This window comes from Loxodonta africana, unplaced genomic scaffold (genome assembly GCF_030014295.1).
Source record: "Loxodonta africana isolate mLoxAfr1 unplaced genomic scaffold, mLoxAfr1.hap2 scaffold_205, whole genome shotgun sequence".
NCBI classification, from domain to species: domain Eukaryota; kingdom Metazoa; phylum Chordata; class Mammalia; order Proboscidea; family Elephantidae; genus Loxodonta; species Loxodonta africana.
In genome coordinates this window covers 320,896-345,188 of record NW_026974945.1, presented here as the reverse complement: position 1 = coordinate 345,188, position 24,293 = coordinate 320,896, and the positions used below count along the sequence as shown (strand labels likewise).

The window sequence follows — 24,293 nt, the reverse complement described above, 5'->3', positions numbered from 1 at the left end:
TCTCACTGCTTCTGAACCATATCCCCCTCCCCCTGCCACTAAGTCCAATTCTGTAACTTCACCTTTGATGTTCAGGGCTCCTAGATTGTCATATATAATCGATTTACTTCTCTGGGTCTTTGTTATAAGAGGGGCTACACAAAGCATCTGACTATTCTGCCATCTTGTCCCCACCCCTACAAGAGACATTTTTCATCACATTCCTGAATCTGACACTATCACAGAAACTTATCTCTGAGAAAATGAAATAGGGATGAGGCAGTAGGCAGAACAAACCTGTTGGGTTGGAGTCGATTGTGATGCATAATGACCCTATAGGTCAGAGTAGAACTGCCTCATCGGGTTTTCAAGGAGCGGCTGTTGCATTTGAACTACTGGGCCAGAGTATATTTGGAGCACTGGCAGTGCAGTGGTTAAGAACTCAGCTGCTAACCAAAAGCTTGGCAGTTTGAATACATTAGCTGCTCCATGGAAACCCTATGGGGGCAATTCTATTCTGTCCTATAGCGTTGCTATGTGCTGAAATCAATTCACCAGCAATGGGTTTGGTTTTTTGGTTTACACGCCTACATGAGTAAAATTTGTCTTGAATCTCTAAACTTAATTCTAATGTAAGAATGAAATTGTAGCACTTCTCCATAAAGCTTTATCTTAAGTCATCAGGATAAAAACCAAACCCACTGCCGTCGAGTCGATTCTGACTCATCCCGCCCCTAAAGGCAGAGTAGAACTGCCCGATAGAGTTTCCAAGGAGCGCCTGGTGGATTTGAACTGCTGTCCTCTTGGTTAGCATTCGTAGCACTTACCCACTGTGCCACCAGGGTTTCCTCGTCAGGATAAGCCTGTGCTGGTTTATTGGGTACCTTCAGGAATTCTTCATCAGTTATATTCACATTAAGAAGGAAAAAAATATCAGAAGGAACTTCATACATCTTCACCCTTCATTTCATGCAAGATTCAGGTGTGTCAGTGAGGATGGTTGTGTGAAATTGATCCCTGGCACTCAATACTTCTGGAGCATTTCTGTCATTTACTTGTTTCTTTTAATGCTTCTGCAACAATAAACTGCTTGATAATCAGTATTTGGCAGTATTTGTTTTATTGTGTTTTCAAAATATTCTCTTATGTAAATATCTTGTTAATAGCTGGTAGAGATCCATGCATGTCTATAAATTTACTTCTCAATCTTGGAGAATTGACTCATCAAATGAAAATGATGCAATATATTATTATACATAACAAACATAAATATATGGGCTGTGTTTCCATTTTGTTGGTGACGTTTTAAGCTTCTGTTCTGGTATCTCCTTTTTGTGACTGGTCTTCAGCAATATTCTCTGTGGCACCTAGAATCTGAGTGTGTGATTCCAGGATTGCACTCGTTGCTATAGCATGTGCTTCCCAGTGGGTATTAGAAAGACATTTTAATGCTGATCATTTCCTATGAAGAGGTCATCGGTGAATACAGATGGCAAAAAATTTGTAAAATATCTGAATAGAAGAAAAAATCATTTTTTTTACAAAAATCCATTGTGATACATCCTACAAAATTAAGTGAATATGCAGCACCTTGGTATGAAAATGGCATATTCATTACATTCCAGAATTTTCTGTTGCATGCCTTTATAATGCAGTGACGTAATGGCAGCATTGTCATAGGATTGGTCTCTGCACTTAGAAAAATCAATTTTGCAAACTTCACGTAATTAGTGAAACACTTGCTTTGCAATGTCTTTACCAGTATGATTTTTTAGATTTTTTAAGCTAGCAAACGTGATAAATCACCACACAGGTTTTCTATCTGTTGGAGATACGGATCTTTAAACAATACTTAGCTGGCCTGTATGAGAAGGCTCAGAAGTGGAATCCACAGACAAAATAAAATATCGAGCTATACTTATTTCACTGACAGTAGTTGATTGAACTTCATCACTTATCAAGATTATAATTTTTTTACACATTATTTTAGAATTATAGGATGGATTGCCCTTTCCTGTGTTACCATATTTTGAGATGTGACTTGCTAAAAATAGATCAAATGAGCAACAAGTTGAAGCCAACTTTAAAATTTTCCATTTCGTGGGGACCCAAAGACTTCATTTCTTTTTCACGAAGATAGTCCACATTCAGTGATTGTTAGGACAACAAAGACACATTACAAAATGGCTTTTCAATACTGATGTTCATTAATTTGTGATTCCAGTTCATAAATTAAGCCAGAACAATGTGTTTGGTTTAAATATGATAACATGATCTCTGTGAATTGAACTATTTTCATGTTTACCGATCCTATTCAATTTGCACCAATTGCTAAATTCATCTGTAACAATTCGAGAATTAAATGAGGATGAGGGGTTTGTTTGTTTGGTTAGTAGGTTTGCAAACAAAACAATACACAGAGCTGTCTGATGGAGATTGCAGTAGCCACTCCCTCTTATAATTTTCATCATTAACTTTGCACTCTAGAAAAAATTCTGGCTACAGAACTTTGTTTACCGTCCAGGAATTTTCAACACAAATTTACAAGTGGACAACTGTGATGTTGACAATCACTTGGGCCTCTTTTGATCCAGTAATTTACTTCATTGGAAGAAAATTATTCCACAAGGCAGGATCTGCATTTCTGTTATTTATGGGGTCTGCAGATGTGACAATTTCATATTCTTAGTTTCACTTTCTAGATCATTACTAATTTCTTTTTTTTTTACTACAGCAAGAAATAGTTGCAGAATTTGGAACAAATTCGGTTATATTTGTATTGCCATCGTTAATTTCAGCACTAGTGGTACTAGTAAGATGATTCCCACCCATTAAGCACGTACCTTTAATGCAAGAAGTCTCTGCTGATTTATTACATTCTAAAAACGAATTTTGGAATAGTCTTTAGGGATTCACAGATCATTTTCTTTTTATCTTCTGCAGGCTTCCTTTTTTGTAGGGCACTTAGTTATTGCCGTTTCATTTTGCCTGGATTGAAAATTAATGTCACTTTTTAAATTTGATTCTGCCATAACAATAAATTTGAATAATAGAAAATAAATTTATAAAACCGGAAGTTTATAAAATAAAATTTACTTTAGAATTTAGACATAAACACAAAAAATTTATATTTGAAAATTAAATAACTCATTGCTGTGGATTAAATTTTAACTAACAGTGACCCTATTGGACAGAATAGAACTGCACAGCAGGGTTTCTAAGGAGAGGCTGGTTGAAACCTTTTAGTTTCAGCCAAGCTCTTAACCACTGTTCCACCAGGGCTACATTTGAAAATTAGTAAGTAAAAACGTTAATTTGGACCATGAGATTTTGTTCTTCAGGTCTTAGATAGTCCAAAGAAATAGTACATGATATCCTTCTCCATGGACTAATTCCTTCTGAAAACAGGTCCAAAGTACGTAGGATGTAGTCTAGCCAGCCATCTTTGCTTCTAGGCTAGGGTACATTCTGGTTATACTTCTTTCAGGATAGATTTTTTCCTTCTTTTGGCAGTTCATGGTATATTCAGAATTCTTCACCAACACAATTAAAAGGCATCAATTCTTCTATGGTCTTCCTTATTCATCAGCCAGCTTTCCCACACATACGAGGCCACTGAAAACACCTTGGCTTGGATCAGTTGCATCTTAGTTTTCAAGGTGATGTCTTTGCTTTTCAACACTTTGGAGGTCTTTTGCGCCGATTTGCCTGATGGCAGTGCATCTTTTGATTTCTTAACTGCTGTTTCCATGGGTGTCGATTGTGGATGCAAATAAAATGAAATCCTTGACAACTTCAGTCTTTTCTCCGTTGATCATGATGTTGCTCATTGGTCCAGTTGTGAGGATTTTTGTTTTCTTTATGTTGAGGTGCAATCTCTACTGAAGGCCGCGGTCTTTGATCTTCATCAGTAAGTGCTTCAAGCCCTCTTATCTTTTAGCAAGCAGGGTTGTGTCATCTGCAAAATGCAGGTTGTTAATGAGTCTTCCTCCAATCCTGATGTCGTGTTCTTGGTAAAGTCCAGCTTCTCAGATTATTTGCAGATTAAATAAGTATTGTAAAAGAATACAACCCTGACACACACCTTTCCTGACTTTAAACCACGCAGTATCACCTTTTTCTGTTTGAACATCTACCTCTTGATCAGGTTCCTTATCAGCACAATTAAGTGTTCTGGAATTCCCACTCTTCGCAATGTTATCCATAATTTGTTATTACCCAAGCAGTCAAATGCCTTTGCATAGTCAATAAAACACAGGTTTAAATATCTTTCTGGTATTCCCTGCTTTTGGCCAGAATCAATATGGTATCAGCTGTGATATCCCTCCTTCCATGTCCTCTTCTGAATCCTGCTTAAATTTCTGGCAGTTCCCTGTCAATGTACTGCTGCAGCTGCTTTTGCATGATTTTTAGCAGAATATTACTTGCATGTGATATTAATGATATTGTTTGATAATTTCCACATTTGGTTGGATCACCTTTCTTAGGAATAGGTGTAAATATGGATCCTTTCCAGTTCATAGGCCAGGTAGCTGTATTCCAAATTTCTTGGGATTAGACAAGTGAGTGATTCCAGTGCTGCATCCATTTGGTGAAACATCTCAGTTGGTATTCCGTCAATTCTCGGAGGCTTTTTTTTCTCACCAATTCCTTCAGTGCAGCATGGACTTCTTCCTTCAGTATCATCGGTTTCTGATCATATGCTACTTCCTGAAATGGTTGAAGGTCGACCAATTCTTTTTGGCATAGTGACTGTGGGTATTACTTTCATCTTCTTTTGATGCTTCCTGCGTCATTTAATATTATACCCGTAGAATCCTTCAGTATTGCAACTCAAGGGTTGAATTTTTTCTTCAGTTCTTTCAGCTTGAGAAATGCTGAGTGTGTTCTTCCGTTTTGGTTATCCATCTCCAGATCTTAACACATGTCATTATAATACTTTTTCTTCTCAAGCCACCCTTTGAAATCTTCTGTTCAGCTCTATTACTTCGTCATTTCTTCATTTCCCTTTAGCTACCCGACATTCAAGAGCAACGTTCAGAGTCTCTTCCGACATCCATTATGGTCTTTTCTTTCTTTCCTGTCTTTTAAAGGACCTCTTGCTTTCTTCATGTGTGATATCCTTGATGTCATTCCACAACTCACCTGGTCTTCAGTCATTAGTGTTTACCACATAAAATGTATTCTTGAGGTGGTCTCTAAATACAGGTGAGATATACTCAAGGTCATACTTTGGCCCTTTTTGACTTATTCTACTTTTCTTCCGTTTCAACTTGAACTCCCATATGAGCAATTGACAGTCTGTTTCACAATCGATCCCTGGCCTTGTTCTGACTGATGATATGAGTTTTCCCATCTTCTCTTTCCACAGGTGTAGTCAGTTTGATTCCCGTGTATTCCATCTGGTAAAGTCCACGTGTATAGCTGCCGTTTATGTTGTTGAAAAAAAATATTTGCAGTGGATGAGTCACTGGTCTTGCAAACTTCTGTCATGAGATTTCTGGCATCATTTCTATCAGCAATGCTGTATTTTTCAACTACTTTTCCTTCTTTGTTTCCAACTTTAACATTCTAATGACCAGTAATTATCAATGCATCTTGATTGCATGTTTGATCAATTTCAGGCTGCAGAAGTTGTTTAAAATCTTCAATTTCTTTGTCTTTGGCATTGGTGGTTGGTGCATAAATTTGAAGAGTCATATAAACTGGTCTTCCTTGTAAGTGTATGGATTTTAGCCTATCAGTGGCAACATTGTACTCCAGGCTAGATCTTGAAATGTTCTCTTTGATGATTAATGTAACGTCATTCTTTTGACTGTGGTGGAATATCCACGTTTGTAAGACTGCTCACAGACTGTTTCACCAGAGAGGTTTCTGGTACTGCAATATCTACCACTAATCTCTGTGATCCCTGTGAATTGGCAAAATAAGAATAGTGCTATAGATTTCTTCCAAATACAGAAAACATAATTATGAAAATGTTCTTGCCATTGATTATGTTCTTTACCAATCCGTTCTGATGGGATTTTTGATACTTCACTCGAAAAATGAGTCCAAGGTACTGTGATGTGATTGTTTACTTTGTGTGGCCTTCCTAGCCATGGTCTTATAACATCCACCCTGGTGCTTGGGCAGGACTGTGTGATAGGGTAATTGTGGCTCACCAAGGGGATTGTTTAGTTTTCCCTTCAAAGAGAACCAGTTCCAGAGCAAAGAGGAGGATTCAACTCCCATCAAGGAAGAACAGCCAGGAGCTGAGCATATATTATGGACCTGAGATCCCTGCACTGAGAAGCTCCTAGAAGCAGGAGACTGAGATAGAGAGAGGAAGCTGTAACCCTGAAGACGGTAAGATGCCATGGCAGGAGAGACCAAGCAACAGGGACCCGGCTATAGGAGATGCTGGCCCAGGGAGAAGGAAAGCTGAGTGCCTTTGGAGAGAGGCCCAAGGCCAGGCAGAGGCACACCTATGAGCACAGGAGGGAAGAGGCTGTCCTGATAGAAGAACTGTATCCTGAGTGTCTTTGAGCCCGAGTTATAACTGTTACTTCCCTAATAAACCCCATAATCATGAATATGGACTGTGAGCTCTGTGTGGCCGTTGCAATGAATTATTGAACCCAGCAGAGAAGTAGGGAGTGCTGTGTGAGGGACAGTTGGTGTCAGAGTTAGTGAAGATGGTGGAGAGAGGATAGTTTTTTCACCAATGCCTTCAATGCAGCTTCGATTTCTTCCTTTTATACCATCAGTTCTTGATCTTATGCTACCTCTTGAAATGGTTGAAAATTATCCAGTTCTACTGCAGTACTATATTAATATCAGACAAATTATACTTCAGAAAAAGGAGTATTATTGGGAATAGGTAGGGACATAACATAATAAAGGTTCACTTCTCCAAAAAGATACAACCATCCTAAATGTGTACATATTTAACAACAGGGCTCCAAAATACAAAAACTAATAAATCTGAAAGGGGAAATGGACAAATACGCATTTGTAATTGGTATCAGTACTTTTCTATCAATAATTAATAGAGCCCTGCTAGTCGAAGTCCAAAGCATCTGTATGAACCACTCATGGATGTCTATGTGTGTGTGTATGTATATAGTATAAAGACAAGTAATACAGAAATAAACATAGAGTCCTTGGGAGGTGCAAACGGTTAATGCATTCAGCTGCTAACCAAAATGTTGAAGGTTTGAGTCCACCCAGAGGCACTTCGGAAGAAAGGCTTGGCGATCTACTTTTGAAAAATTAGCCGTTGAACTGACACACTTGTGTGTCACTACTACTCTGACACACATGGGGCGAGGGGTCACCATGAGTCAGATCAGCTTGATAGCAATTGAATGATTTTTTTATTCATTCTGCCAGTGTTTGTCTTTTAATTGGTATCTTAGGCTGGGTTCTCTAGAGAAGCAAAACCAGTGATGTATATATATGTATGTATTTATATATAAATAGATTTATATCAAGGAAATGGCTCCCGAGGCTGTAGAGGCTGGTAAGTCTCAAGTCCATGGGTCAGCCTGGTGGCTTCTCCTGACTCACATAGATGCAGGGACTGCAGAACTGAAGATCTGCAGGTCATACAACAGGTCTGTGGCTCACAGGCTGCAAAGGCTGACAAATCTCAAGATCGGCAGGTAAGCTGGCAGCCCGTGGCTCACAGACTGCGGAGGCTGATGAATCCCAAAATTGGAAGGTAAGCTGAGAGTTCAAGTCCCAAAAACTTGAGATCAGATGAAGAGGAGCCAGCTGCAGGATTCAGAGTGAGCAAAAGCTCAAGAGCCTTGCCAGAAAGTCCACCTATATTGGATGCAGTCCACACGCCTGAGGAAACTCCCTTACATCTGATTGGCTACTCACAGCAGATCCCATCATGGAGGTAATCACGTTATATCACATCTCATCATGGAAGTGATTGCATCGTTTTACGACTGCTAAACTACATCATAACTGCCAAAGCACTGAGAATCATGGTCCAACAAAGTTAACACACAACTTTAATGATCCCAATTGTGAATTTAATCTATTTATATTTAAAGCAATTCATGATAAGGAAGGACTTATATCTTCTACTTTGTAATAGTAGGTCATATACGTATTTTGTTTCTCATTTTCTTCACTACTGTCCACTTTTGTGTTTGACTGATTTTTTTTCAAGTGTACAATTTTGATCCTCTCCTTGTTTCCTTTCCTTATATTTTTTAACTTCTTAGTGGTGAGCATGAGGATTACAATTAATATCTTATATTTATAACAATCTTCTTTTAATTAATACAAATTTAGCCTCAACAGTATACAAAATTCTGCTTTTATTCAGCTCAGTTACCTCCCCTACTTACGTTGCTGGTACAAAAATTGCATCTTTATACATTGTGTGTCCATTAAGAGAGATGTGTAAGTATTTTTATGCATTCGTGCTTTAAATCACATATGAAAAAAAGAGAGGCGTGATATAAAAATATTACTGACTTTGTTTTATCTAAGTAGTTACCTTTACGGAGTCTTTGTTTCTTTTTATGGCTTCCAGTTACTGTCTAGTGTCCTTCCATGCCAGCCAGAATGATTCCCTGTAGCATTTCTCATAAGGCAGTTCTGCTGCTAACACACTCCCTCAGGTTTTGTGTATCTGGGCATGTCTTAATTTCCCCTTCATTTTTGAAAGATAGTTTTGCTAGATACTGACATCTTGGTTCATAGTTTTGTTTCTGTATTTTTTTTCCAGTATCTTAAATACATCATCCCACTATTTTCTCATCTCAATGGTGTCTGATGAAAAATCAACAGTTAAACTTGTTGAGACTCTCTTCTTGTACATTAGGGGTCACTTATCTCTTGCTACTTTCAAGTTTCTGTCTTCGTCTTTTGACATTTTGATTATGTCTCTCTGTGGATATCTATGTATTTATTGTCCTTTGAGTTTATTGAGCTTCTTGGATATCTAGATGACATTTGGGAGACTTCCAGTCATTACGTTTTCAAATATTCTTTCTGTCCTTTCATCTTTCTTTCCTTTCTGGGACTCCTTAATGAGTATATTGGTATGCTTGATGTTGTCCCGCAGGTCCCTTAGGCTCTGTTCATTTTCTTCATTCTTTTTCCTTTACGCTCCTCAGTTAGAACAATTTCAGTTGTGCTTTTTCAAGTTTACATTTTCCTGCTTTCTTGCTCAAATCTGCTGTTGAGCTCCTCTAATGAAAATTTTATTTCAGCTATTCTACTTTTCAGCTCTATAATTTCTATTTGGTTCTTTTGTATAATATTTCTTTATTAATATTTTCTACTTGTTCATACATTCTTCTCTTGGTTTCTTTTTTTTTTTTTTTTGTCTATGGTTTCTTTAGCTCTTTGAGGAAATTTAAGACAATTGGTTTAAAATCTTTGTCTAGTAATCCCAATATCTGTGTTTCCTTAGGGATGCTTTGTGTTCATTCTCTTCTTTCTTTCTTCTTAACAAATGAACCATCCTTTTCTTTTTCCTTTTATGACTTAAAATAGTGTGTTGAAAACTGGATATCTTAAATATTATAATGTAACTCTGGAAATCAGAGTCCCTCCAGTCATTAGGGTTTGCTTTTTTTTTTTTTAATTGTTGAGGGCCAGTCATCCATTTGCTTAGTGATGTTTCCAAACTAGTTCTGCAAAGATTGTATGTCTTCTCATGTGTGGACACTGAAGTTCTGTTCTGTTATGACAGCAGTCAGTTCATGACCTGACAGTGATTTCTTTAAATGCTTGTAGCCAAAAAGAAAAAGTAACATTATCCCAGTCTTTGCAGATTGGCTCTGAACTGGGGTGTTCTTTCAGTGCTAAGCAAGAGCACCTAAAACTCTGCCTTAGCCTTCACTTCCTGCCCCCGTGGAGCCCAAAGATCAGCCAGAGGTGCAAGCCTAAAGCTTTGTCAGGATCTTTATGAGCATGTCTTCATCCTTAGGCAAGAATATTGCACTTCAGATTCTTCAGTATATGTGGTAGCCCTTCAAAGCCCTTAAACCACCAACCATTGTCCTCTCAGCCCCCTTTTTTCCAAGCTTTTGGATGTCTCTGCTGTTTTCTCTGTCCTTCATCCTTTGACCCTGGATGTAGGTTCAATTCTTATACCTTCGTACTGCTCAGTTTCCATCACATCATACATTTTTTCTTATGTGCTGTTGAGTCAATTCTGACTCATAGTGACTATAGGATGGAGTAGAACTTCTCCAAAGGGTTTCTAAGGCTGTAATATTTATGGAAGGAAACTGTCATATCTTTCTCCTGTGGAATAGTTGGTGGATCAAATCAAAAGGTTTAACAGCTGAGTGCTTAACCACTGCACTACTGGGGCTCCTTTTGACATCATGCATCATAATAGATTTTTAACACACCCCTCAGAAACATAGAAGTCCATAAATTGTCAAGGATACAGAAGATTTAACATGTATAAAAATACCAAATTGATATATGTGTATGTGTGTGCATTATCTAACCACTAAAGAATATACATTCATCTCATGCACATACATAGTGTTTATAAAAATTAACTGTATACTGTGTTATAAAGCAAGTCTCAACAAATTTCAAGAGTCTGCAATAATATAGAGGATACTGTGTAAGTACAGCATAATTAAAAAAAAAAACCATCTTAGAAAAAGAAAATACAAAATCTCCATGTGCTTGGATATTTTAAAATACTAGGCATTAAAAAAGACATCATAATGAAAATTAGAATATATTTTGAAGTGAACAATTATGAACATAGTACATATAAAAATTGGTGCAGTACAGACAATATAATATAGGAAACTTATAGCCTTAAAAATATAATTGGAAAGAACAAATTTTGAAAAATAAGTGAGTTAAACATCCATTCAAAATGTTGGGAAAAAAACAGAAACAAACATTCATAGGAATTTTTGTTTCTATTAATGATTGGATACATGCAACAGACGATCAACGAAGACTAAAGTTAATTCTTAGAAAATGCTAGTAAAATTGACAAACTTTAGGCAAGATTGATCAAGTGAAAAAGAATGAAGGTATAAATAACGAATATCAGGAATTAGAAAGAAAATGACTGCAGATCTTGCAGAACTTAAAGATAATGTGAGAATGTTATGAACCATATTAGCTAATAAATTTGCAAATTTAGGTAAAGTAGGCAAACGTATCATACCATGTAAGTTAATAACAACGATTCAAGAAGAAACAGGAAGCAAAAGTAATTCCACAGTTGTTAATAGAATTGAATTGGAGCTCAAACTATTCTCAGAAAGAAAACTTCATGTCAGATGGCTTTTCCTGCAAATTCTGCCAAATATTCAAGAAATACTTCACAAATTCTTCAATATAAAATGAAATATATACCCAAACTCATTTTATAAAGCTTGTAGAATGAATATTGATACCACAACCTGACAAGAGCAGCACAAGATGGGAAAATTACAGGCCAATGTCACTGATGAACATAGATGCAAAATATAAAAAGAAATAGGCAAAACAAATCCAGCAATACTCTAAAGAAGAATATATTATGACCAAGTTGGGTCTATCCCAAGAATTCAAGGTTAGTTTAACATTCAAAAATGAATCAGTATAATTTGCCATATGTACAGGAAAAATAAATGTGGTTATACTAATAGGTGTAATAAAATAAGTATTTGATAACCTCCAGCATCCACTCATGTTTTTTAAAAGAACATCTAGCATGCCATGAGACCAGAAGAACCAGAAGGTTCCCGGCTACTGTCGCTGAACATTTTGATCAAAGAGTCCATAGCAAAGCCCTGATCAAAAGGGGGAAAATGCAGAACAGAATTTCAGATTCTCATGAACCCTAGACTTTTTGGAGCCATTGAGGGTGAATGAACTCCTGAAACTATTGCCGTGAGATAATCTTTAAACATTACACCAAAAGCCTTCCCTTGAATCATCTTAAAACTGAAGTATAAAAAAGAAAACACCATACTGTTGCCATTGAGTTGATTCCGACTCAGAGACCCTGTAGGACAGAATAGCACTGCCGCATAGGGTTTCCAAGGTGCAGGTGGTGGATTCAAACTGCTCTTCTTTTGCTTGGCTACCGTATCACTTAACCACTGTGCCACGAGGGCTCCAGAACATTAGCTACTTAACTAATAAAAATGGTCTACCTTGAGCATATGCTCTTTTAAGAACTGTCTATATGGCATCAGATTGCCAACAGCTACTGAAAAGATTAGATAGGAACCTTAAGGAGCAGTGGGTTTATGCTAATGACAGAGGAACTACTCAGAAAAGGAGGGTAAGAATGGTTGCACAACTTGAATGTAACCGATGTCGTTAAATTGTACAGGTAGAAACTGTTGAGTTGGTGTATGTTTTGCTGCATATATTCTCAACCACAAAAAATACATTTACAGGTAATAATTAACAAAAAATGTCAAGGAGAGCTAAATATTTTGAAAATAAGACAGAGTTGCATGTGAGGGAATGAGTGGGGTGAGCTGTTTTAGATTAATAGTTAGTAAAGGCTTATGGGATCAGGATATTTGAGGAGATAACTGACCTATATCAAAGGAGAGAATAGCTGTATGAAGTTCTGGAGGGAGGATATTGCCAATAAAGGAAAGAGTTGTTTCTGAGGCCCTTTAATAACCAAGTGTTCTGGCATGTTTTGAGGAAGCTCAGGAAATAAGTCATGGCTAGTGTGGAGTGAACCGAGGGAAGACTGTTAGGAAATGAGGTTAGTATGGTGGGCAAGCCCCGCATCATGAAAGACCATGGGAAGGATTTGGGAATTTTTCCTAATTGCCATGAGAAGCCACTGAGGTGATGCTGTTATGTAGACTGTAAGAGGGAAGATCGGTGGCACGGAGTCCAGTTTTCACCAAGAGATGATGGTGGATGTAAGGTGGAGGTAGTGAGAAGTGGATAGAGTCAGGATTTATTTTAAGGTAGCGCCAAGAGTCCAGAATATGTGTCAATGGATTGGATGCAAGATTTGAATAAAGGAGAGAAATCAAGGATGATTTCTAGGTTTTTGTCCTGAACAATCCAGAGGATAGTGAGAACATTTGCTGAGATAAGGAAGACTGGGAGGTAGATAAGACACTTGGACGAAGAATTTTATTTGAACCACATTAAGTTTCAGATGCCTAGTAGACATTCAAGGGGAGATGTGAGGTCAGCCATTGGTGAAGGAACAGGGCAGAGTATGTAAATGAGGGTATCCTAGGGCTCAGGTGGAATTGACTGCCATGAATTGGGTCAGATAACCTAGACAGTGAGAAGTGATGAGTGATGTTACTTAAACAGGGCATGGAAATCAATGAAAAAGGTGTGGGAGTGGCAGGGAGGCTAAGGTAGAGAAGTTTCTCTCTTCCTAAACCTGATTGGCTGGATTTGAAGACATCATAAGTTCCTGTATGAGAAATATCCAGCAAATTACCAGTTGATTTAATAAATTGATAACAAAGTCTACCTTTCAGCCAAAGATTGAAAAACAAACAAACCAATTGCCATCCAGTGAATTCTGACTCTTAGCAACCCTATAGGACGGAGTAGAACTACCCCATAGGATTTCTAAGGAGCAGCTGTTGGATTCAAACAGCAGACCTTTTGGTTAGCAGCTGAGCTCTTAACCACTGCACCACCAAGCTCAAACCAAGAATAACACACATGAGGAACTTACTCCTTAGTTCAATCAAGTATGTAGAAATTCAAATTTGTAATTTTGGAGATTCCCCCTCTTTTTTTTCAAAGTGGGGGGCATTGAGATGCAGGATTTTCCTATGCCCACCATCCTAAGGGATTTAATTAACCCATAGTTGAGACATTGTAAACATCTCAAGAAATTATTACCTTTGAGAAACTTGAGGGTGAGTAAGCATATCACCTGGCTCCTCTTAAACTCCTTTTAAAAACCTGACTTGAAGACTCACCTGCCTTTTTGAATAAGTGCCAGCTTGAATAGGCAGGGTTCAGGGAATTGCCAACCAAAGGTATGGTTTCTCCAGAGGCCTCCAAGGGGTGTAAAAGAAGAGCGGAGCCAGACCCCGTGCTTGGGACACACCCTTGGTAGGAAATATTTGAGTGTGTGTGTGGTGAGGGGAGCACTCGGTGTGGGAGAGTGGGGTGGGTGGGTAATAGGGAAATGCCTGTTTTTTTTTTTTTCTGGTTTTAAGAAACAGTTTTTTACTTTTTTTTTTTTTTTAATTACAACGAGCAGTTCAGTGGAGACATGTTCCTTATCTGCAGGGGCTAGTGGAATTGCTGATAGCTGAGAATGTAGCCTGCTCCCCAAGTGCGAGTTGGCATTTTAGAGAGAAATCTTGATGTTTGGAGCACTGACTGGCCCTGCCTTTTCTAAATAATTAAGGGTGGTGGGGTGGTGGTGAGAGAAAGAGGATGGTCTGTGAACACTGACCCTGGAAAATTAACTCCCAAGTGTGTGGGTTGTGGATAGCAGGAAAAGAACATCACCCGCAAATGACAGCAGTGCCTTTATTTATTTATTTATGCTTCTTTTTAGTTCTGAGTTGTTTTTAAGCCACAAATTAATGGGGCCACCATGAGTTTTCAGAGAATGAGTTTTACAAAAATCTAAGTGTTTTAAATATTGCAAGGATTTACTTATATATGCTGTATATGAGAAAAGTCCTTACAGTTACAGGGAGGAGAAAGAAAGTATATTCAGGAATTAAATTTTCACAGTTCTCTGAATTCTTATATTTCTCTTGTTGTCCATTTTTCTTTTTTTGTCCTTCATCCACCCCTTCCACCTTTACCCACTGTCTTCATCATCTAGTGCTGCCGTAACAGAAATACCATGAGTGGATGGCTTTAACCAAGAGAAATTTAATACCTCGCATTAAAGTAGGCTAATAGTCCAAGGCATCAGCTCTAAGGGAAAGTTTTCTCTCTCTTTCGGCTCTGGAAGAAGGTCCTTGTCCTTATCCTTCCCATGGTCAAGGAGCTTCTCTGGTGCAGGGACCCTGGGTCCAGAGGACATGCTCTGCTCCTGGTGCTGCTTTCTTGATAGTCTGAGGACCCCAACTCTCCGCTTGCTTCCCTTTCCTTTTACCTCTTGCGAGATAAAAGGTGGTGCAGGCCACACCTCAGGGAAAGGTGACCTGAGTGAGGGTGGTGTTACAATCCCACCCTAATCCTCTTAAAGTAAAATTACAATCACAAAATGAAGGACAACTAGGCAATAGTGGGAATCATGGCCTAACTAAGTTGAAACACACGTTTTTTAGGGTCATAATTTAATCCAAACCAAATCAAACTTGTCACCATCAAGTTGATTACAACCCGTACAGACCCTAGTTGATATTAACTCATAGAGACCCTATAGCATAGAGTAGAACTACCTCATAGAGTTTCCAAGGACTAGTTGGTGCATTCGAACTGCTGACCTTTTGGTTAGCAGCTGAGCTCTTAACCACTATGCCACCAGGCCTCCTCTTGATACACAGTCCACCCTAATTCACCACTGTGTTAGAAAAAGGTTTTGCTATTCTGAAATAAGAACTTTTTACTATACTTTTGTGTTCGTGGTTGCTTTGGGTATGTCTTTAAGCACTGAACAGTTAACTCATACCCATTAAAAACCCATTGCCACTGAGTCTATTCCAACTCATAGCGTCCCAATAGGGCAGAGCAGAACTGTGCCATAGACTTTCCAAGGAGCGCCTGGTGGATTTGAACTGATGACCTTTTGGTTAGCAGCCATAGCTCTTAAACACTACACCACCAGTGTGGGAGGGGTTTAATTGATAACATGATGTCTGGGCTCCAAGGGAGATGGAATGGATGTGCAGGAGAAGGGCATGCAGAGTCAGCCTGTATAGTCCCCTGAACTCTGTTCAAGATCATACCTCAGTAATCACTTGAATCTAAACATACAACTTTAACAGTTGATGTAAATGACTTTACACATGAATTTTGGAACGCAACTATTTCTCAATGGAAGTTTCTTCAACTAAGCTGTTTGTATTCCCTTGATAATTATGAAAGCTAACATTTATTGTGTTCATTCTGTGTGTAAGGCCTTTTTCTAAGTGCCTTGTGTGTTTTATTTAACCTGCGTAACAACCTTTTGAATAAGACTCATTTTAGAAATGGGAAACTGAGGCAGTGAGAGGTAAAGTAACGTTCCCAGATCAACCAGCTGATAGATTGAGTTAGGATTTAAACCCAGGCAGTTTGTTTCAGAATTTGCTTATGTAATCACTGTACATGACAGCAGTGAGCCCTAGTGGCTGTGTGGCTAAAGAACTTGGCTGCTAACTGAAAGGTCAGTGGTTCGAACCCACCAGCCTCTCTGCAGGAGACAGATGTGGCAGTCTGCTTCAGTGAAGACTTACAGCCTTGGAAACCCTATGTGGCAGTTTTACTCTGTCCTTTGGGGTCACTATGAGTTAGAATCGACTTGATGACAGTGGGTTTTGGCACATAATACTAATGTGCAGTGTATTCTGTATGCCGTGTATATGTTCAGAAACTAATTTTCCCAACATTTATGCCATATATAGATTACCAGTCCAGTTGCCGTTGAGGAGATTTTCACTCATGACGACCCCGTGAGTTTTCAGAGTAGGACTGCCCTCCATACGGTTTTCAATAGCTGTAACCATTTGGAGGTAGATTGCCAGGCCTTTCTTCCAAGGCAACTGAGTGGATTTAAACTGCCAACCTTTCAGTTAGTAGCTGAGCACTTAACTCTTTGTGCCACCTAATACATATATATACTAGGAGGTTTTCCTCCTTATTTGTACTTTAATGTTTTGTAGCCTCTTATGAATAGTTGTTCCTGGCAGTGAACTAGATGCTAAAGAACAGAATAGGCACATGTAACCCTCTCTCACCTTCTCCCTCCCCTCTTTCACAGAGGTGAAATGAAAAGGAATTAATGAGGACAGATTATTGGATTAGGGCCCATACTCAGGGCTCTAACAGCATGGGGAGTTTCTCCTGTCACTTCAGTTCAGGAATTGGCACCTGCTTTTTGTGAATCACAAATACCAGTGCTTTATATCAAGCCATTTAGATTTGGGCTATGGAGCAGTGACTTAAAAAAATTAAATTTTATTTTCAGAGATTTTTTCTGTTAATTGTTTACATTTATTTTAATTGTATATTCTGAAACCGCTACAAAAAGGCATGAAATAATTGTTTAAATTTTAATTCGTATGGGTCAAAATGTATGTTAAACTACCTATTGTCGCCTTCACAGTCGTTGTTATGTTTGAGCCGGTTGTTGTGGCCACTTGTTACCAAGTATGACTTTCTTCTCCAGGGACTGATCTCTCCTGACAACATGTCCAAAATATGTGAGATGAAGCCTCGCCATTCTTGCTTCTAAGGAATATTCTGGCTGTACTTCTTTCAAGACAGATTTGTTCATTCTTTTGGCAGTCCGTGGTATATTCAATATTCTTTGCAAATACCGTAATTCAGTGCCTTCAATTTTTCTTTAGTCTTCCTTATTCATTGCCCACCTTTCGTGTGCGTATGAGGTGACTGAAAACACCATGGCTTGAGTCAGGCGCACATTAGTTTTCAAGGTGACATCTGTGCATTTGAACACTTTAAAGAGGTCTCTGGCAGCAGATTTGCCCAATGCAATGTGTCGTTTGATTTCTTGACTGCTGCTTCCGTGGGTGTTTATTGTGGATCCAAGTAAAATGAAGCCCTTAGTGATGTCAACATTTTCTCCGTTGTCATGATGTTGCTTATTGGTCCTGTTGTTAGGCTGTTGGTCTGTAGTCTTTGATTTTCTTCAGTAAATGCTTTACGGCCTCTTCACTTTCAACAAGCGAGATTGTATCATCTGCATATCTCAGGTTATTAATGAGTCTTCCTCCAATCCTGACGCCTTATTCTTCTTCAGACAGTCCAGCTTCTCGGATTATTTGCTCATCATACAGGTCAAATAGGTATGGTGAAAGGATACAATGGAGATGCACACCTGTCTTGACTTTAAACCATGCAGTATTCCTTGTTCTGTTTAGATGACTGCCTCTTTTTCTATGTACAGGTTTCTCATGAGAACAATTAAGTGTCCTGGAAATCTCATTCTTCCCCATGTTATCCATAATTTGTTATGAGCTGGAGTAGGTCTCAGAAAAAATGTGCCATTTCTTCCAGTTGGTCCTGCACGGCTGCCTACTTCCCTAGGCATGATTCTTCACACTGCTCCATCTTCTTTCCTGTGTGTGTCTCCTGCCCTCCTCAGTGGCTGGGGAAAATGATAGTAGTCCACTATGAGATTTATTCTTTTATTATACTTTATTTTATCATTTGTTTTTATAACATAGTTCCGTTAAAATCAAGGGTAATAAAAATGTTTGTGTGATGGAAGTGGATAATCCCACCCATTGTGTCCATCTAAAGTTTCATGAGAAAACTGTGCCCACAACAGAGGGCTCCCACTCCTCTGGCTCACTGTATTTTCTCCTTGTTTATTTGCTCTTCCCTCTTTCCTGATGCATGCATGGGACCACTGAGCTTCAGGACTCCACAATTCTCCTTTTCATACCAGTGTTACTGTAATCTTGGGTTCATGGGCTGCCTTGCCACAGATTTACTCATTCTGTTTCTGTTAATTATTTCATTACTTAAAAATCTCTCATGAATTTTTCCAGAAGTACATTCTATTCCTCAAAAACTTGGAAGCAATGGGAAAGTATGCAATAAATAACAAGAAAACATACGTAATGCATAGAATAAATTATTAACGTTCCGATATGTCTGTTATCTTACTTACATTGGCATGTATGCGTATTAGAGTCTCTGGTTGATGCAAATGGTTAATATCTTGAGCTGCTGACAGAAAGTTGGAGTTCAGGTCCACCCAGAATTGCTGTGAAAGAGAGATCTGGCAGCCTACTTCCGAAAACTCAGCCATTGGAACCCCTATGGAGTACAGTTCTACTCTGGTACAGTGGTGTCATCATGAATCAGAACTGACTCAGTGGCAACTGGTTTCATGTGTGTATTAGCGCACACATTTATGTATATTAACACGGATATTATATCCTGATATTTTCATTCATCATTAGTCTTTTCTCATGATAAATTTTTTTTTTTTAATGAGGGCATTAAATTACTTTATAATATTCTGTGTGCATGTAGTATATGTTTTTTAACGATTTGACTATAGTTGCAATAATAAATGTGCATGTTTCTAGTAATCTTCAACGTATACTTACATCTTTTTAACATACATCTCTGTCATTAAATCTCTTTGTTTAATTATTGTTTAACACTCTTTACGCCTAAGAGATGGTCTCAGAAGCAGCCCTGATCAGTTTTTCTCCCTCTTACTCATGAAGCCCCTTAATGTATCCCAAGGTATCAACTACGAAGGATTTTACGTACTTATCGTTTGTTTATTTTTCTTTCAGTCAGTATATTCCATGGGCCAGAAATAGTCTATGTTATGCAGATACAGTGGTGAAAGGTACACACTGTCCCTGTCGTCATGAAGGGGACAACCCAGTGCAGGTGGGAGGAGCACTGGGGAAATGCAGCTGAGAGCAAGGACAGACAACCCTCCAGGAACCACACTGGACTTCAGAGAGGCTTGTTGGCTGCTGTTCACCTGGCAGGCTTCTAGATACCCGAGTACCCTTGGGCTTGGTGCCTGCTCCTCTCTCTGTTGACACCCTCCCTCTAGGATGCCTCAGTGAGTTCACTGCTGTCTATTTGTAGCTAAGGACGTGAGGTTTATACCTCCATCCATTCAAACTCCTCCTGGGTCCAGACTCATATATTCAAATGTCAGCCTAACTCTCTGTATTGACCTCTTTATGCATTATAATGATACATTCCTCATATGGCCATCATGAAAGCAAACATGAAAGGAAAAGCACAGGAGTGCCTGGCACCAGTGTAGGTACTCAATGAACATTAGCTGTTGGTATTATCCTTGACATCTCCGTGTGGGGTGAAGTTTTATTACCTGACATCTCCATGTGAATATCTAACACCTACACCATGTTATCTAGGCTATGAAACAATTCTTGGTTCCAACCACCATTCTTTTCTTATCCATGAATTTCTCAAGGCTTTGGTGATGGGATTGTGTGTTTTTCCACACAATGGATGTGATTAGGAATGGTTGGCCAGGTCCTACACAATAAATTGCTCCAGCATTCCTTTGGGTGACCATTGAGACAAGTTTCAGCCAACGAATGTAGCAAAGAATTGGAACCACTCTCAGCTGTTCATGCGAGTACTCTCAATCCAGAATATCTGGTAAGTCGACTGTTAGGGATTGAATTGTGTCCCTCCAAAATGTATGTGGAAATCCTAACCCCTGTACCTGTAAATCTGACCTTGTTAGGAAAGAGGGGGCCTGCTTTTATTATGTGAATGAGGTCATACCAATGTAGGGTGGGTCCTAAGCCTAACTCTTCTTAGTTATAAAAGGAGCAGAATACACACAGACACAAACAGGTGAAAAGGAAGACAGACAAAGAAGACAGATGCTTCTAGAAGGCCAGGAACACAAATGATTGCTGGCATCTACTAGAAGCTGAGGTAGACAAGGAAGGACCTCCCACTACAGCCATGCCCTGAATTCGAACGACTACCTGCTAAACTGTGAGAAAATAAATTTCTGTTCTTTAAAGCCACCCAGTTGTGTTATTTTTTGTTATGGAGGGACTAGGTAGCTAACACACATACCCGTTCTTATAAGTTCAGCCCAGTGCAGAATAATTTTCTTCCCTCCTTGGTCTAGACCACCTGAACCTGCTCTTTCCCTATCAGTGTCCTTTGCTTTCACCTAAGAGCTATGACAGAGTCAGCTTGATGCTGATGCATTGAAATTTCAATTTATTTTTTATTTATGATTACTATTAATTCCATTATTTTCTACAGTTTTCAATGGAGACAGTCCTATAATCTATGAATAGCATTTATACTTTTTCTCTTTTTGTACTAGCTTACACTTCCGGTGTTCAATGTTTAATAAAAGTAATGATAGAAGCACCCTTATTTTATTGTTTATTAATTTTAAAGAGAATGTCCCACACGTCACCATGAACTATCATGCTAGTTGTAGTTTTCCACGTTCGGGAACTCCTTTTCTGTTCTATATTTGCTCCTAGTCCTTATCTCTCCGTGTGATTGGATTTTATCAACCTGCTTTGCCCCCATCTCTTGAGGTGAGCATATGTCTTCGCTTCTTTCACCTATGCATGTGGTGAGTGAAATTACTAAATCTTTAACGTTCACTCAAATTTGTATGCCTACAATAAACCGCCTTGATCATGGCATGTTACGTGGTTTATACTTTGCTGGATTTCCTTTGCTGGCATCTTACGTAGGGTTTTGCATTTCAGTTACTGAGTGTGCTTGTCCTCTAACTCTTCTTCTACCATCCTTCTCTAAAATTTGTTATCATTTTTAAACTAGGCTTAAGGATCAAGTTAGGGGAGTATCTCATGGTTTTCTAATCTCTGTTGACTATGTACAAGATTAAAATGACTGTTTCTTGCATGTTTGCTGGAACCTGACTGGAAACGATCTAGGTCTGCCATTTTCTTTGTAGGGAGATCTTGAACTACTGACCCATTTTATTTAGTGGTTAAAGGCATCTTCTGGTGCTAATTTACTTAGAAAAAATTCTGATGCATGTTCTAGGTTGCTCGAATCTCATCTTCAAATATTGATTATCAGGGCTTGTAGCCTCATGCAAGGCAATTCATCAATCCCAGATTTCCCCAAAGTCAGGCTCTGCAACTCTTCCCGGTACCAAATTCCCTCATTTAAGACTTATTTGCAAAGAGACAACAGTATGCTATCTATGCAGTTGTTTATCCGCAACCTTCTTGAGTCCATAATGTGAGGATACAGTCTTCTAATACTTTTTTTGTAATTGTTCTCTTTCTTATTTTTTTTTTCCTTTTTTCACTGCCAATACCCACCCCCCCAGTCTAGTAGTTTTAAAGTTGTGCGTTTCAGGTTCAAGTCTGTAATCCAACTGAGCTTCTGTGTGTGCTGCATGTGTGCATCAAAAGAACGCGCTTCTAGAAGCAGAAAGCAGGCAGTGCGACTGTTGGGTGGTTGGTGGGGTAGGGGGAGGGGAGCTGCTGCCCAGAGAGGGCGCCCGAGGGAGGCAGGAGATGCCGGGCTGCCCACCGCAAGCTCACAGGCTCCAAGGAGGAGGAACCTGCGTGCGCCATGAGCCTTTTGAGACAGGCCCAAGCCCACCCAGCCGGGTGCTAACCTCGCATCCGCCAGGCTTGCAGGTTCCACCAGGACTAGGGGAAGCCTAAGGCCGAGGAGGGCAAGGTCTAGGGTCTGGACCTGAGAACTGGTTCTGCCACTTGTGATCGCAGCGCTTATGCTGGAAAGGAGGGCAGGAAGCATATCGCAACGTGTGTCCGGACGATGACCCAGAACGGGGGAGCTGTGGTCACCCACGGACTCTGGGTCTGCATATGGAGGCCCCCAGGGTGCAATTCCAGGAGCAGAAGGCAAAGCCACAGAGGCCAAAGTGCACCTCGCCGATGCTTCCCAGGGGCATTTCCCCAAATATGGGGAGCAGTCCCTCCTCTGGGCTAGGGACTTTGTTTCCTCCATTGTCATCACTGACTGTGAGCAGAATCTAGTCTATGCAGACTAATGAGGAGTTATCAAAATGAGCTCCAAACTCCGGATTTGAGTTAAGGATCATAAATTAACACAGAGAAATATGACTTTAGCAATAAGTGACTGTTTGAAGCCCAAGTTGCCTTAAAACACGGAATTTCAGTCTTTCAGCTCCTCTGCTAATCTAGTGACTAAGAACAGGATCTCACTGGAGCTCAAAGATGTGGGGCACTGGGAATACTCTGGGTCTGTCTGCTCACGGCTGATTGCCTGATCCCAGTTTTATTATACAGCTTAAATACAGACCAGAAGAGGAGTTTGGGGCTTGACACCTGACATCTTAACACCAGTTCCTGTTTCTTGAGGAAGGAAGAGGTAAAATAAATCAGCGTTTACTGTGTAGTTCTCCATCCCCAGAAGTCCTGATGAAGACCCTCTCAGGTAAGGATTGACAGGGAGTGGCTTGGTTTACTATTCAACTTTGTCCTTCAGTCACTTTGTTTATGTCCTGTATGTAAACTATTATGCATTGACAGAAGCATTCTAATTCTTATGCAGAATGACTAGACCTGCTGCAGAATGACTATATTGTGCCTCCCTTGGGCACCCCTGTCTGCGCAGCACCCCCCACCCCCAACTGCCCAACCGCCTCTCTCCTGGCATTCTGCTTCTAGAAGTATGTTCTTTTGATGCAGAGATGCAGCACACACAGAATCCCAGCTGGATTACAGACTTGAACCTGAAGACCTTATGCAGAATGACTATTTATGAACCCCTAAGCTTAGTACTAAAGCAGGTACTTACTCCTCAGAGAAGGCCCTGGGGGAGGTTGATACATGCATTCCCCAGTGCTCCTGCTGCTCTAGAAGTGCCTGAAATGCCTCTCTGGGAAAGGCCTTCAGAGTAGGCTCATGGCCCACGTGGGAATTCAGGCCTATTTTTCTGTTAGAACATCTCATTTCGCTCTGAAAATTTTATTATCCAGTTTATTCACCAGGCATGAGTACAGACATCTCATATTTTCAAAATAATCCCATTCTCTAATACTAATTTGCCACCAAGAGTATATTCCAAAGTGTTTCCAATAGGCTAGAAAGTCTTTCCAAAGAGGGGAGTCCTGCGCCATGTTGTGCAGTGACAGCAGGGTTGGCATAATATGTTTACCCAGATACCTACCACTTTTTAAAAATTTTTTATTGTGCTTTATTTGAAACTTTACAGAGCAAATTACTTTCTTGTTCAGCCATTTATACACAATTGTTTTGTGACATTGGTGGCAATATTCATGATGTGTCAGTATTCTCTTCTATGCTCCAGTTCCCCGTTTCCATCCGCCATGATTCCTGTTCCATCCTGCCCTCTTTTCTGTGCTTTTGGGCAGGTTTTGCACTTTTGGTCTCATACACACGATTGAACTAAGAAACACTTTCTTCACGTGTGTTATTGTTTGTTTTATAGACCTGTCTAATCTTTGGCTGAACGGCAAACTTCAGAAGGTACTTTCCACTTTGTTGCTTTCCATAATTCCTGAAATTCCAAGCCTGCCACCTGAAGAACTTCCTTAGTGTTTCATTTAGAACAAGTCTGGTGGCGATGAATTCTCTTAAGCGTCCTTCACCTGAGAATGTCAGTATTTTTCCTTTACTCATGAAGGAAATAACAGCCTATAGAACACTGGGTTAATGTTTCTTTTCTTTCAGTGTTGAAAAAATGTTGTTTTCACAGCCTTTTGGCCTCCATGGCTT

General features: G+C 39.5%; 1 long non-coding RNA gene across 2 annotated transcripts in view; it reads left to right on the top strand.

Moving 5' to 3' along the window:
• LOC135229323 (uncharacterized) overlaps positions 1-24,293 on the top strand; it is a 57,911-nt gene that overhangs the window by 19,246 nt on the left and 14,372 nt on the right. For both annotated transcript variants that reach the window (XR_010320110.1, XR_010320111.1), the window contains exon 2: positions 22,842-22,989. This is a non-coding gene — a long non-coding RNA (uncharacterized LOC135229323). The remainder of the gene's footprint in view (positions 1-22,841; positions 22,990-24,293) is intronic.